Genomic DNA, 12241 nt, shown 5'->3' on the forward strand with positions numbered 1-12241 from the left:
TGGATGTATCTGGAGGATATCATCCTTAGTGAGGTAACCCAATCACAAAAGAAGTCACTAGATATGCACTCACTGATAAGCGGATATTAGCCCAGAGTGTGTGTACCTTCTTAAAAAAAAATGATTATTTTATTTATTTACATTTCAAATGGTGTCACCCTTTCAGGTCTCCTCTCCACAACCCCCCAATCCCATCCTCCTTTCCCTTTGCCTCTAAGAGGGTACTCCCCAACCCACCCACCCACCCACCCACTCCTTTTTCACCTCTCTACCATTCTTCCTTGCTGGAGCAACAAGCCTTCACAGGACCAAGCGTCTCATCCCTCCCATTGATGCCGGATGAGGCAGTCCTCTGCTACATATGTGGTAGGAGCCATGGACCCATCAATATATAGTCTTTGGTTGGTGGTTTAGTCTCTGGGAGCTCTGAGGGATTGGGTTAGTTGATATTATTGTTCTTTCTATGGGGTTGCTATCTACCTCAGCTCCTCCAGCCCTTCCCTATCTTTTTCATTGGCACTTTCCCAAAGTCCAATAGTTGTCTGTGAATATCTGCATCTGTCTTAGTCAGGTGCTGGCAGAGCCTCTCAAGGGACAGCCATACCAGGCTCCTTTCTACAAGCAGTACTTGGCATCAGGAATAGTGTGAGGGCTTGGTGTCTGCGGATGGGATGGATCCCAAGGCGGGGCAGTCTATGGATGGCCTTCATTTGTTGTCTGCTCCATGTTTGTCTCTGTGTTTCCTTCAGACCCCTTCCCCTTAAGTGGGGGTCATGCCTATCTACTAGAGGTGGTCTTTTCAGGTTCTATCTCCTCTCTGTTGGGTATTTTGACTAAGATCATCCCTGTTGGGTCCTGGTAGCCTTTTGCATTCCTGGCCTCTGGGACTTTCTAATGGGTCTCCCCCTCACCCCCCATTCCCCACCTCAACTGCTACATTGAACAGATACTGAGCTTTGAGACCAACATGATACAGTAGAGGCTTTATGATAGAAGGGTTAGCTTAAGGTACAGTTTAGAAAGCACAGCAGAGGAACCTGTCAGAAATTCTACTTTGCATTCTTACTGTCCTCACAAACTACCCTCAGTGTTCCAGAGCATAGGATGAGCACCAGAATCTAGGTTTTATTAATATTTTGAGGCAACAAAATTTTTTAAAAATCAATTTTTTTAAGTTATCATACCAGGCACATACAGTAATAATAGGAGATAGAGACAGGCCAGGCAGCACAGGGCAGGGACCTTCACAGATTCTTATCCCCAGCTAGAAATGGACATGTCCTTCATGCCTGCCCTGCCTTGAGGGCCAGGAGGGCCAGATTTTCTGGACTTTGCTTTTCCAGCGTCTTGTTATCTTTATACTGTCTTCACACCATGTGGATGAACATAGCTGCCTGAAATCTGTAAGGGAGGATGTGCCTAAAACTGAGAGGAGGACCGTGATCACATTGTGGTTGGGCCATCTGGCCTGACCAGCTCATCCCAGTCCATGTGTCTCAGCTAGATTCTGCCATAAGCCCTGTGAAAGCCCTCGGACCAGCAGATTAATGGTCTTTCTCTCTCCAGCGACTCACATAAGCAATATAGGAGCTCTACTTTATTTCAAGTAAGCTCTTGCCTCTGAATGTGTCATATAAGTCACTTCCAACTCATCCTTCCATTGTTTGGGAATTTTAATCTTCAACTTAATATAACAGAACCTAGAGGCCACTGATTCAGAAGTCTGTGTGACCACAGCTCCTGGTACCCCAACTCTTTAGTTAACCCTCACCCACTAAACTCCAGCAAGTCTCACCTGTCCTGTATCAGTAATTTCCTAGAAACTTCATATTAAAACACAGGCAGAGCATCATAAGTTTGTCTCTGGTGTAACATTAAAAAGAAAAGTCTTGGGTTACAAACTAGGTTTCAGTCTCCAAGTACTAAAAAGAGTGTAGCTACCAGAGCAAGTGGGAGACATGCAGGGCTCCTCCTAGTGCTGGGTACCAGCTCAGGAAGATGCTCATCTCTGAAAATGGGCCTTTGCCCTTAACTCTGATGATCTAACCAGAGTCTGGATCTTTTACCCAGTCTATCCACAGGAGCCACTTCCTCTCTTGATATTCAGTGAGCAGCACCCTGCACAAACAAAGAGTAAGAAGGTAAGAAAACTAGAAACCAACGGAGGTATATATGTTCAGTGTAGAATAGTGATTATTGGAAAAGTAGCTGTGGGTTAGAGGCCTGAGCTGAGTCTAGCACTTGCAGAACATGGGCTTATGATATTCTCATTTAAATAATAAAAAGGGTTACTTTGGGTTCAAAAGAAGACCTAAGAGAAGGTACAGTGATTTCTCATATCACTTACTCAGGCTCTCTGGTCTTCAACACCCACCTCCAGAGTGGAACGCTTATGAGAATGAATGAACATCTACACATCTGCTGAAAACCACAGACTACATTAGGTTCAATCTTGGTGGTATGTGTTACTTGTATAACACATGAACCCAGCATTCAAGCCCCTGAAGATAACCACTCCCCTAACCATCTGTGCTGCACATTCAGCATTTCCCATCCACAAACCTGGCACCCAGTAATAGCTTCCTGTTGCAAATTTCCATTTTCTGGAATATCATATAGCTGTACTCACTGTAATCACAGGCTGTATGAAGCCTTTCCAAATTGGATTATTTCACTTACTAATATTTCTTAATAATGTACGTACGTTTCATGTGTGTCTTTTCATGACTCAGTTGCTTCTATTTGTATGGCTGAATAGTATTTTACTGTCCAGCTTGACAAAGATTCAAGGACATTAGTTACTCTGAAGTTTAGAGAATTATGAAGAAATTACTGCTGAGCATAGCGCTATGCTCTCACTGTATTCAAAATCTGCCAAACTGTTTCCAAAGCAGTCACAGCATTTGCATGCTAGAAGCAGACAATGAATATTCCCAGTGTTCCAAATATGTGTGTGTGTGTGTGCCTATGCATGTGTGTGTGTGCACGTGTGTGTGCATGTGTGCATGTGTATGTACCTGTGCATGTGTGTGTGCATGTGTGTGTATAACTGTGTGTGTGTGTGTGTGTGTGTGTGTGCATGTGTGCATGTGAACATACCTGCTTGAGCACCTTGACATTTATCTGTAGGATTTAGCTTGAGAATGACTAACGTAGAGTATTAACATCTCTTGGTAGCCATTTTCTTCTTTGCCTTAGTGTCCTTATGCGGTAGAAGAGGAACGTTTAGTGAGTCAATGGATTGGCATTCTCTTTCCAGATTCTTAGAAGTGCCTTCCCTTTTCTATAATATTTATTATAGAGACTCCATCAAGGAAACATGGATCACATGAAACAGAAAAGCTGGTCAGCCACCGAAGCATCCTGGAATTGTGCACATTCTAAGATTAGTTTTTAACACACTCTAGATGTTATTGTCAACCAAGGCTGGCATAGAGGAGAACTTGATAAAGTTATGAGCAGTGAGTCAGAATTCATCAAGAGGAAGTTTGCTGGCTTTGTGTATGGCCACACTCTCAAGCCACTACCAACAAAAAGGCAAGGAAGGAAGGTAACTAGAATATTTTACCCTAGATTTTCTGCCCTTAGTTTGCTTAATCTTTAAAAAGGAGAGCGTTCTAGATATGCTCTGGAAGCTCTCTTGCTTCTACCACACTGTACTATCGGGATCAAGGTTTAATTTGTGCTAAGGAAAGCTCAGTGAACAAAAATATATCTCAGCTTTTCTTCAGCTCCCTGATATTCAGAAGGTATTCTAGGCCATCACCTAGGAACTTGCCCTTCACACATACAGGAAGGGAATGGAGTCTTTCCTTAACTGTTAACATTTATCAGGATATGTAATACATTAATGATACATTTCTTCAAAAATCAGAATTGATGACAATAAAATGTTCATATATATATATATATATATATATATATATGTGTGTGTGTGTGTGTGTGTGTGTGTGTGTGTGTGTGTATACACACACATATGCAGACTGTGTTTAGAAACTGTCTATTTGATCTGGTAAGTTGATGTCTATTTTGTTTATTCCATCTAATATAATAAAGCTTCAGTTGTATCAATCACTCATACAACAGACTTGTAATTGTATGGAGTTTAAACTGCATCCATAGTCTGCAAGGGCGATGAGATATAATATGGGTTGGAGAAGTAGGAGAATGAAGCAGGCTTTGGCAAGAAACTTTAAGATGTGGGGAAATATGAGGGTATTGCACTACAGGTAGCCAGGACACAGCAACGTGGAAACAGGAGTCACCTTGTTGCTTGAAATGGAAAAAATGCTGGTTTCCATTCATCATTTTCTTTTTGTTGAAAGCTAATAATCTGGGCTTAGTATTTTAAGGTAAGAAGAAATGGTCACAGAAATTAAGTTGGGAGACAAGGAAGAGAGATAGACTAAAGAAAAGAAGGAGGGAAGGAAGAAGTGGAAGAAGTGGAAACAAGAGAAAGCTGGAGAGAGGGAGGGAGGGAGAGGAGAGAGAGAATAGTAAAGCGAAGAATATATTTGGAACCTTGGACTTTGGGGAGTGAAGACCATCTAGATCTCTGCTCATTTTGATTAGGAGCGTGTTTTCAAACTCCCGTGTGAGTGTGTATAAATGTGTAGCCCTAGTAGCATATGAAAAAAGAACAACTTTTGTTATGACAGACTGTTGAAAGGCACCTACGCTGAAGGTTGACTTGGCACAGGATGAGAATTGGGCACACTAGGGAGCTCAGGAAAAAGGAATCCTTTTGGCAGTGTTTTAAGTGTTGTTATGTACAACTGCTGGACATAGGGTTGACAAAGTTGGTAGAATGGTAAATCTTTACCATCAGGTAGAGTATGGTAAATGTTATGAGCCATATTTTACCTGATGCACTCAACTCAGCCACTCTTGAGTGAAGGATTGAGCTGGAAATGTTCTTAAAAGTGTGAAATCCTGCTCTGCTTCTAAATGAAATGGTGTTCAGAAGTTTGTAACTGAAATAGTAAAATTAGCCAAAGAATTTCCGTGAGTATGCAGAAAAACAAGCTGCCTTCCGTTTGCTCTGAACTGACAAAAGAAATTATTCACTTGTCCTCTGCACCATGTAAAGAGTGAGTTGGAATCAAGAGAATATATTTTTAGGCATGGCACTTGATTAGGTGTACTCACCACTGTGCATCAGATGTTGAGTTTAGTCAATATTGACTGTGATGACTGAGAATCACTTTCCCAGGATGAAAACAAGATGCATCAAAGTGCAATCATTTTTCAAACTGCACACTGGCTTCGAGAGGTGGAGACTTTCTGGCACTGACTTGAAAGTCATGGTGCTGAGTCTTTTAGGAGGTGGAAGGTAATGGCTTTAGACAGTAGAAATAAACGAGATCCTCAGGAATCTTTCTGGTTTGGCACAATGGAGCCCAGTGGCAAGTATATGGAATATATCTAATAATAAACAACTTCATGAAAACATAATAAGCAAAATTCCATAGTCTCTCCTTCCCCGAGCTTGCTAGCTCCTACATGCAATGCTGGGTAGCACACATGTTCATGCTTTCTGTCTCTGGTCTACATTACGTTGGTCTTCCCAGTACTTCTCTTTCTTGCTTTCCTGGTTTTCCCTCCTCTCCATGTATCTCCTCATCTTTAATCTGTAAAATGTTGTTTATTGTACTTCTTCTTCTTCTGGGGTTACAAAAATTTTTCAACTAGCATATTATTGATAACATCTTTTTAAATTTATAATATTTTGGTTTATAGAAGGAATGAAAAATAACCTCGGCCACATCTTCTTTAGTTAATCAGAGCATCATTACAGTCATGTGTAGGGGCCAAGTTTAAGAAAGAAAATACGTTTTGTCAACAATAGCAGCTTTACACCTTTTGCTCCTCTCCCTTGGTATAAATTCAAGAAGTTTTGAACAAAAGATTCATAAATTAAAGGATAATGATCCTTTGAAATTTAGAACCCGAATTGGTTGCAATTCTGAGTTTTCTGGCTTTCTAGATTTTCCTAGAAAGTATAGTCCCTTTATTTAGAGCAGTTACTATTTTAAAAACACATGCCATTTGCATGAAAGTCAGATATTGTTTTTTAAAATGTTCTGGAAGAAACAAAACTTCCATTCTTCTCAAGTCTTCGTTTGGCTCTACAGGAAACATTCCACTTAGCCCATTCAGAAACTGTAGCGACCTGGCTTAGGACATAACACTAGTTTTATAAAATGATTGGGCCAGGGAAGTTTCCAGAGACTTCTTGCAATCTCTTGTAAATATCAGTGATTTACAAAAAATTGGCTGTCTTATGTTTATGCCGTAGTCATCTGCATAATCCATCAGTTGCCTCAACAATGCCAAGTTCATAATCCACCTAGATTTAGCTTTCAGGAAACACCCACCTGGTGTCAATGTTTCAAGATTGAAGGGCTGGCTTTTCGCTTCTGCTGCTCCATGCTCTCTAGCAGGAAAGAGAAAGGGCTCAGAGACATGATGGCTAGCATCTCATTAGAAGGGGAAGAGTACTGCTCTGAGAAAGTTTATTAACCTGGTGTGGCAGGAAGGAGTGATGATTGGTCAATGGTAAAGTCCTTATTTCAGTTCCATTGACAATCTGAATGATTTTTTTCCTTGCTATGGGGTGTTTTGTCATGCATCACAGCTTCCTTAGTTTCTCCTTATGAGACCCCAGTAGCATTTCTTCCACCTCAGTGGTAACTCTAAATAGCTCCAAACCTTGGCAAATATTTACCAGAAGGTAAAATTTCCCTGATTAAGATGAACTGATGTAAGATGCTACGGCATAAACATGACTATGTTCCTTAGGGTTCATTGGGACTAAAGAAGAGACGTGTGTAGTTGAAAGAGAGCATTCTGGGTAAGAATTCTAGATGTATTTCTTTTTTTTTTTTTTTGACTCTGTGAGGATGGGACTGTGAGCCAGGGCGTGGGAAAGCACAGTGGATATCAAGGAGGATGCTGGGATATGATCCTGTGGGACCTGGAAGAACCGGAGAAGATACTGCTTCTGAGATTATGGGGAACAGAACCATGTGAGAGAATTTTCAGCAAAGAACTGAAAGGATTTGACTGAAAGGTTTCCCCAGGAACAGTCTTGCTGTTGACAGAATCAGGAAGCCCCAGCAGGAGGTTTCTGTTGTTGTTCAGGCAGAGTGGTTAGGTGGAGGTTTGGACCTGACTGGCAGCAGTGAATGAGTGAGGCTGCCTCTGATGTAAGCCTGGTGGAAGAGATAGCTATGGCACAGTCTTGTAGATTTTGAATATGATACTCATATCTGGGAACCTCTTAGGAACTCTGCCTGTAATGGGTGTTACATATTTTCTATCTTTCCCCTGATTCTTCCCTACATGAATTTTTGAAATCCCATCTTCCAACTGCCTAAAACACACACAAAATGAAAATGTAGGAGCAGGACATAAACCGTGCATAGCTGGAGGACAGAAAACGGAGCACTGAGTAAAGACACAGCTTAGTAAGTTATTTACAACATCTAGATGTATTTAGACGATAAATAGGATAACATCTCTCAATATTTCATTTTTTAACCTCAAAGCTACCCCATTCACTGTAATTTCAGTCTAATTAAGAAATTACTATTTTTATTTTTAAGGTTTAATTACTTAAAATTTAGATTTATTTATTTTATGCTTATGAGTATTTTTCCTATACATACGTATGTACACCACATGGTCATAGGAGGGCACTGGATCTGGCAGTGGAGTTATGAGTGGTTGTAAGCTGCCATGTGAGGGCTGGCAACTAAATCCAGGTCCTCTGCAAGAGCAACAAGTGCCCTTAACCGCTGGATCATCTTTCCAGCCCAGGTTTAGATTAAAAAAAAAAAAAAAGATACTTTTGTTATTTACATTTCAAATGTTATCCCCTTTCCGGTTTCCCCTCTGAAAACCCCCTATCTTATCCTCCCTCCCCCTGTTCGCCAACCTACCCATTCCTGCTTCCCTGTCCTGGCATTTCCCCACTCTAGGGCATCAAGCTTTCTCAGAACCAAGGGTTTCTCCTCCCTTTGATGTCCAACAAGGCCATCTTCTGCTACATATGCATGCTGGAGCCATCACTGTGTAATCTTTGGTTGGTGGTTTAGTCCTTGGGAGCTCTGGGGATACTGGTTGGTTCATATTGTTGTTCCTCCTATGGGGCTGCAAACCTCTTCAGCTCCTTTAGTCCTTCCTCTAGCTCCTCCACTGGGGACCTTGTGCTCAGTTCAATATTTGGCTGAGAGTATCTACCTCTGTATTTATCAGGCACTGGCAGAGCCTCTCAGGAGACAGCTATATCAGACTCCTGTCAGCAAGCACTTGTTGCATCCACAATAGTGTCTGGGTTTGGTGACTGTATATGGGATGGATACCCAGGTGAGGCAGTCTCTGGATGGCATCTCCTTTAGTTTCTGCTACACACTTTGTTTCCCTATCTCCCTGTCTCCCATGGGTATTTTGTTCCCCCATTTAAGAAGGACAGAAGGCCGGGCCTGGTGGCGCAGGCCTTTAATCCCAGCACTTGGGAGGCAGAGGCAGGCGGATTTCTGAGTTCGAGGCCAGCCTGGTCTACCAAGTGAGTTCCAGGACAGCCAGGGCTATACAGAGAAACCCTGTCTCGAAAAAACCAAAAAAAAAAAAAAAGAAGGACAGAAGGATCCATACTTTGGTATTCCTTCTTCCTGAGCTTCATTTGGTCTGTGAATTTTATCTTGGGTGTTCTGAGCTTCTGGGCTAATATCCACTTATCGGTGAGTGTATACCATGGCGTTCTTTTGTGATTGGGTTACCTCACTAGTTCCATCCATTTGTCTAAGAATTTCATAAATTCCTTGTTTTTAATAGCCGGTTAGTATTCTATTTTGTAAATGTACCACATTTTCTGCATTCATTTCTCTGTTGAGGGACATCTGGGTTCTTTCCAGCTTCTGGCTATTATAAATATGGCTGCTATGAACATAGTGGAGCATGTGTCCTTATTACATGTTGGAATATCTTCTGGGTATATGACCAGGAGTGGTGTTGCTGGGTCTAGTACTATGTCTAATATTCTTAGGAACTGCCAAACTGATTTCCAGAGTTGTTGTACCAGCTTGCAATCCCACCAGCAGTGGAGGAGTGTTCCTCTTTTTCCACATCCTCACCAGCATATCCTGTCACCTGAGTTTTTGATCTTAGTCATTCTGACTGGTGTGAGGTGGAATCTCAGGGTTGTTTTGATTTGTACTTCCCTGATGACTAAGGATGTTAAACATTTCTTTAGGTGTTTCTCAGCCATTAAGTATTTCTCAGTTGAGAATTCTTTGTTTAGCTCTGTACCCCATTTCTAATAGGGTTATTTGATTCTCTGGTGTCTAACTTCTTGTGTTCTTTGCATAATGGACCTCATAAAATTACAAAGCTTTTCTAAGGTAAAGGACACTGTCAATAGGATAAAACGGCAACCAACAAATTTGGAAGAGATCTTTACCAACTCTACATCCAATAGAGCTCTAATATCCAATATATACAAAGATAGATTTAAAAAAAATCATAGCCCAAGTAGCAACAAATGGACTGTAATTCTAATGTAAGTAAAACTCCAATGAAAGATAAAGTCAGATTTAAAAACATGCACTATTGACATGTTGAAAAAGCTGATCTATATGATGGTTTACATGTCACAATGGCCTTGGTTCTGCTTGTATTCCTCCATCCACGGGAACAGCACCAGCTTACTGATCACTCTACATTTTCCTTCTATTTATCTATGTAATAGACATCACAAGGAACTAATAAAACAAGTCTTACCCTTGTATTCCTTTATCTACTTAACAAAAGCCCTATCATGTTAATCACCTTGGTTTTATATTACTTAATATTGAAACCAGAATCTATGGAATCTATGGTTCTACACCGTACCTAATAATGAACCCCTCATGTGTGTGGAAAAATATTTATTTAATGGCACAGATAGTGTGGTAAAATATTCAGAAAGACACAACAATAAGCATTAAAGATAATTTGGTGGCACGAGTATCTGTACTTTCATTTCTAGACATTTTCCTTGCTTGTTATAATAGAAAAATTGCCCTTCAAACCATTTTTATGTCTTTGACCTTATCTGCCTCGGCTCACTGTGGGTCACACAGAAGATTGCAAGGTTAAGTACTGAGTGTCTTGAGAATGCCTAGCATGCATGTATTAGTTTTTCAAGTCAAATTCTTTCTGCTCGTTTCCGAAAGAGTAATTTCTTGTGCTACAGGTAGCTTATGAGTCCATCCTTAGACTCTGCATGGCCTTCTGTAGTTTCCTAACTATTTCCTTGGAATATTGTGGCTGCACTCGATCTACCCAGAAAGCCCACACTTTAGAGACAGTAAGGATATCTCCAGTCTAAAGAGCTCTCTGTTCATACTAAGATCACTCCCTCTGACTATGCTAGGAGATCCTGCCGTTAAAGATGATGGCAACAGATAATGATTACCTTAGGAATGCTCAGTATCACCTGCTACTTGGTATCGAATTGCCATGGTAACATCAATACTGGAATCGTCTGACTGCCTTAGCAGGTCACAGAGATAAAGCACGTTTAAGAAGTTCAGGAAGTGTTTGCTATAGGGCCTCAGAGAACAAAATGCTAAAGAAATTCCAGCCATATTATAACCGTAAGTTTATGCCACCTTTAAAACTAACAGGAGCTTTTTTTATTTTTATTTTTGGTGTGTGTGTGTGGGGGTAATTTCTTTAGAAGAAATTACTAAGGATAAGATACAGAGGTGGATGCTCACAATCATCTATTGGATGGAACAAAGGACCCCCAATGGAAGAGCTGGGGAAAGTACCCAAAAAGCTGAGGGGGCTGCAACCCTATAGGTGGAACAACAATATGAACTAACCGGTACCCCCTGAGCTCGTGTCTCTAGCTGCATATGTAGCAGAAGATGGCCTATTCGGCCATCATTGGGAAGAGAGGCCCTTGGTCTTGCAAACTTTATATGACCCAGCACAGGGGAATGCCAGGGCCAAGTAGTGGGAGTGGGTGGGTAGGGGAGCAGGGTTGGGGGAGGGTATAGGAGACTTTCAGGATAGCATTTGAAATGTAAATGAAGAAAATATCTAATAAAAAATTAAAAAATATTACTACTTTTCTTTTTAGTACTTTCACTATTATGTTTTGTTCTTAATGACTTATTGATCACTATGGATGAGATCATTTCTCAACTCCCTTTAGAGAAGTTTCCCTTTGGAGTAGATGCAGCTGTTATAGAACCATCCAGATAGTCAAGGTGTCAAAGTAAATGACTGGACTGCTCAGATTTAAATGTGGGCATTCTTATTACATTCCTTTTCTGAAAGACTCAGGAACTTTCAGAGAAGAGGGCACAGAAAGGTTGCAAGTGGGAGAGGTGGTTGGCAACATCAAGAAAACAGTGTATGCAATATACAATGCATCCCGTGCACAGATGAACTCTTCACAGCATGCATAGGACGTTCCCAAGCTCCAGACTGAGAAAATCCAAGCACGAAGCAGGAAAGGTGGTCATGACATCAGTACTCACTGGAGAGCTATTCACATTTGATGGCTGCTTGGAAAGGAACAATCTGTTTGCTTTAATGATGGGACACCCAGGGTTTGGACCACACACCAGGGCAAGCCTCCCTCCTAAGACTAGCTAGGCAACACAAACTGGACTCAATGGGGAAAGAGGGGAAAAAAAGTAGAGAAGATGAAATCTCAAAATAGCATGGAGGGAATGGGGAAGGGCTGAGAGATTATTGATGGGAAGAGTTGAGGGACATGCAACTCAAATGCATTGTATGAAATTTACAAAGAATCAATAAAGCACTGAGGGAAATGTTCCAATAAAGCACTGAAGGAAATGTTCAGCATCATAATTCTAAAATACTGCTTGATATAAGAGGGAAATTTCAGTGTTTGTTATGTCCACATAGCATCAATGACTGCACTTTTTAAAGAATCAATTTTTTAAAAAGAATCAATGTGCACTGGAAAGTTAATTCATAAACTCTTATCAAATGTGTAGGCCTTCCAGTAAATTTCTCTTAAGAACATAGGCTTAATTATAATTTTAACTCCTTCATGCTATACTTATAGTAAGTTTATGTATAACTGTAATCTAGTTATGATGCCGGCTTATGTTTTAATACTCAGCAGACTTTAGGAGATCCTACACTGACCACAAGACATTACATGCCAAAGAGCTACTGTTTTAGCTAAGGCACGATCTTATCTGTGCCCAAGCCA

Source organism: Mus pahari, chromosome 12, assembly GCF_900095145.1.
Source record: "Mus pahari chromosome 12, PAHARI_EIJ_v1.1, whole genome shotgun sequence".
NCBI classification, from domain to species: Eukaryota; Metazoa; Chordata; class Mammalia; order Rodentia; family Muridae; genus Mus; species Mus pahari.